Raw genomic sequence first — 4,826 nt, forward strand, 5'->3', positions numbered from 1 at the left:
CCTTCCTTTGATCCACTCGCCATAGCAGTCAATGAGAATCGAAGGAATAGAATCAAGAAGCAACAAGGAACACCAAAGGGACACAAACAAGCGAAAAGGGACTTTGGTTCCATGGTACTTTGATCCACATGTCATGGCAAAAGACATTAATCAAAGAAGTTGGAACAAGAGGGCTCAATCCACATCTTACTGGATCGATGATGATCGAAAAAGAGAGAACAAGAGAAGACAGAAGAACGGTCCCTGTATTCTCTCGACTAACACGCCATGGGAGTGGGCGAGGGTTGAAAGAAAGGAGGCAAATCCCACGGTCTGTCGATCCTCACCATCTCATAGGGCACCACGACCTATGTGCAACTAGATCGGCACTTGCAATTCCCTGGGTTCATAGCGATGCGGTTGTCACTGCGAGAACCATAGAAATGCGACGGTCTAAGTGGCACAAGCATACAAGATGGTTAGGAAGAACAAAAGAGCAAAGGAGAGCAAAAGAGCAAAAGAGGTAGAGCCCGATGATCATAGCGAGGCAACTCGGGGTCATGAGCTTTACCCACACGGGTTGGCTTCTGTAAGTTCCACGATGGGTCATCCCCTAGTTCATCTTCAATAGACTAGGTCAAGATGGGCTCATCATGTGTGGGTAGGATGCGCACCAATATCGAGCCCATGGTGGCCACGTCCTAGAGCTGTAGGAGGAGGCAACGAACACATCACTACAAAGTCAACTAAAAATGAGGGGTCAAGTTACGCTCGGCATCACGGCGATGGCGGGACGAACCCATGACCAAAACATTCGAATGAGGTACGATCCCTTGACCGGCTCAAAGGCTCGGTCCACAGACAGACAACACAAACACACAACAAACCAACACACAAACGACGGCCGAAGCAGTAGCACATTTCCATAGCACAAGAGATAGACACCATAATATAAGAGATAGACCGGCACGAAGGCACGACATAGGCATAGATAGATAGATCATGTATGAATGAGTATAGATGACAAGTATAAATGAAATGAAAAGTAGGAGCTATGTCGACGTCGAGGATGGCGTCGATGGGGTTGAAAGGTTCGACCTTGACGATGGCGGGGAAGGCGAGGCTCACTGCGGGTGATCAGCGGAGCGCCGAGATGAGCTACGCTAGCTATAGCTAGCTTGGGATGGTAGTGGCTTGCTGTAGCCACCCTTGGCTGGCTATGGCCTACTGCTGGCCTGCCCAGCGCGGCTGTAGCTGACCAGGAGCTGGCGGCTGCCGGTCGGGTCGGGTCGGCGTGGTCTGGCAACTGCTGATCCTGGTGGGTGGTTGAGTTGGAAGGTGTAGGGGCGCTGCAGGACATCGAGGACACGGCTAGGGCAGCCACGCCAAGGGAGAAGCAAGGCGCAGCCCTCCTACGAGACATAGAACTCAGCACGATGGCCGGTTTTAGGCAGGAACACGATGGGAAGGAAGAAAGATGACGGCTTTGGTTTACGGGGTGGCTCACTGACGGTGGTTGCTATGGTCGGTGAGGTGACAGTGAGCTGGTAATGGTAATGGTGAAGGGTCCGGTGGTGTGGTGAAGACAGCATAGCAGGGTTGCTGTAGGGCGGATGTGAAGGAGCCCGCAACGATGCTCTGCTGCCCGGCGAGCAAGTGGGAGGCAAGATGGGCTTGGAGGAGCAAAGCACGGTGGAGGTGCTGTAGCGCAGACATGGCGAAGCCACGATGAGGCGAGCGTGCTGGATGGTGATGTCACGGACATGCTAGACGACAGCGTCGCGGCCATGCCAGTCCTATAATGGCACGGCGAGGATGACACAGAGGTGGTGAAGGTCGTGGACGCTGGCGAGCAGGTGCCGCAGAATAGAGGTGAAGGCACGGTGGTCAGCGTCGTGGCCCTAGATGGCGAGGTGTGTTCGCACGGCGGTGCTGGTGCGTGGCTACCATGTCCATCGTTGAGGTGGCCACAGCGAGCTTGGACGAAGGCGTCCTGAGGCGCTGCGTGGATGGCATCATGGGCATGGTCTCGAGCAGGGCATCATTGGTGAGTAGCTACAACCTAGCTTCGTTGGGGCATGGTGAGGAGAAGAGGTGGACGTGCGGGCTCGAGGAGGCGCTCGGCGAGGCAGAGCAGAGGCTCACGGCAATGGTGGCCTCAGGTCATGGGTGTGGAGGTAGGTGTCGGCCAGCGAGGACGGTGAGGGCTCGGAGCGGAGCGTGTAGAGATGTCGGTCGAGGCCGCATGTGAGAGGGGTGGTTCAGGCCCTGGAGCGGCGGGGTGGATCTCCACGACGCGGCCTTGGCCACTCTAGAGATGGCGAACGGCGCCACGATGGGGAAGCTCGAGGTGGCTGATGCGGTGCTGGCTTGGTGAGGTGGTCGGTCATGGTGGCGTGTGGAGAGGAGGGAAGGGCATGGCAGCGGCACTAGGAAATGGAGGAGGGAGTGGCCGTGGCTAGGCCTCTTATAGGTGTAGAGGCCAGGGTTCCCATGGTCATCTCGGTGGCCACGCCGTTCGATGTGACGGCCGGGACACGCGTGAATGGATGTGGGGCGGAGTACGAACATCGAGGCAGGGGTGCAGCGTGGGCGCATGTGTCATGGCGGCGGCGTACGAAGCGCGGGGGCGCGTCTCCCCTAGGGTTAGGGCACATGCGCGACTTGGGCCTACAGGGGCCAGTGGGTCGTGGGCCTACGGGGGCTATGGATCATGGGTGCTAGCAGCTGGGCTACTGCTGGGCCGCGCGCAGGAGCAGGCGAGCTGGGCCACGCGAGCAAGGGGGGCGTGGGAGCGGCTTGGGCTATTGTGGCGGGTGGATGTAGAAGGCCAGATGGGCCATGGGAGGAGGAAACACTAGCTAGACCGAGCGGGAGAGAAGGAGAAGTGGGCCGCGAAAAAAGAGAAGGAGAAGGGTTTTAGCCCAAGAGAAAGGAGGAGAATTTTCCATTTATGCTCAAAGGGTTGAGAGGGAACTCAAAGAGGATTTGAGAGATACCAACGGGATTTGAGATGGATATTGAGAGGAACTCGAGAAGAGATTAAGAAGGATTTGCTATGGATTTGTGCACTCTAAACTCCGACAACTCAAAATCTAGAACCAACTCGAGGACACTGGCACTTTCCTACAATCAATTCTACATGTATGCAACGATTTATTAGCAGGTCCTCCTTGGGTTGGCTCAGGTTTGACCTAGAGACTACATGCATTCTCCACACATTGCAGGAAAATTTTAAAAAGCTCGTATTTTTGGTTGCCCAAAAACCCGGGTTGTTACAAAAGGCTATTAGACAATTTTCTATCATAAATATGTACCACAAGGACTATATAAAGGACTATGTAATAAAACCATCACCACTTCTCAACAACTTGGAGTTGGCTAAAAGTTTTGTACTAGAGTTGTGCATGCTTGGCAGATCTCAAACAATGATCACTATCATTATGCCAAGGTAGCATAAAGAAGACCCATATATCATAGACACTAAAAACATGTCACTAATGTTAACTATAGAGATGCGGATTAACCAAACACATCTTTGATATCACCGCTCATGTGGACACGTCTCTAAAGACAACTCAATATAGATGTGTCTCATCAACTAGTTGCCTCTCTAGTGAGAGGGGCTCACACAATGTCTTCCAAATGCTTGCATAACAATAGAGATGCATGTATGTGGTTGAGGGTGATAGCCTTCCAAAAACACTCTCTAACCACCCTCGATCACTAGAGACGTGGACTAAATACTTGTGTCTGGGTAGTAACCTCATCTTTGAGGACTATCATCAGCAACCCGATTCGGTGAAGACACATATCTATAATGATATGGATCTTGTATATAAGGTGAGAGATACAAGACTTCTGTAATTAGGGCCTTTGACATAGTGTATGCCACCGATCCTCTTCCAGCCTGCTTTCTGGACAACAACACAGAATTGGATATGCTTGGTTCCATTGCCTGTCACACGAGCCAGTTCTTCTCACCCACTATGATCGATCATGCTGTGCTTGCAAAAAATGCAGAAACATCTAGCAAGATGTATATCAGTGGAAAATCATGAAACTAAAAGCCTGCATGGTACGCTATTTCCTAGTGAATTCCATACCTACATAAGATGAATTTTCTTTGTCTATTCTTCTAATGCTACACAAACTTTTCTCTATCCCCACCATTGCGCATTGCTCCAGGTATGGATGACTAATATAATGGAAGCTAGAGGGAATGCTATCTAAAGTTTAGTAGGTGACAAGATGATGTGAGTGCAATACTACACTATTGCACTACATTTAATTATGTTGATACATGCTGCCTACTTCAAAATATATTTCACCTAGCAAAATACTTGCAGTGCTTCGAGAGCAAATACACATGATACCGGATTATTCTGTTGGAACAATGGCAAATCAAAACCAGATTACATTTCTTTCGTTCCAAGTCCCAGTGTTCGTCATAGATGTGTAATTGATCTTGTAGAAAACTATAAGACACTAATAAGACATGCAAGTATATATGACACGTGGAGGATTCAAAACCATGGAGCAAAAATGACACTTATTATTAAGTTGTTAGAGTGCTCGTTGGTTCTTCATGTGTACAACTTTTAAACGTCCAATAGAGTAAATCTGAGTAATGACCCTTGCGGCTACTCTAGAACAGTCAAACATGTCTCTGATCTCATCACTCATGTGGACACATCTCTGTAGAAAACTCATTAGAGACATGCCTCATTAATCTAGCCGCCTCTCCGATGAGAGGGAATCAGATAATGTCTTCCAAATAGACGGGTATCATCATTGAGGACTATCATTGGCTACTCGATTATGTGAAGATAGATCTAATGATTGCC

Source organism: Miscanthus floridulus, chromosome 4 (genome assembly GCF_019320115.1).
Source record: "Miscanthus floridulus cultivar M001 chromosome 4, ASM1932011v1, whole genome shotgun sequence".
Classification (NCBI taxonomy): Eukaryota; Viridiplantae; Streptophyta; class Magnoliopsida; order Poales; family Poaceae; genus Miscanthus; species Miscanthus floridulus.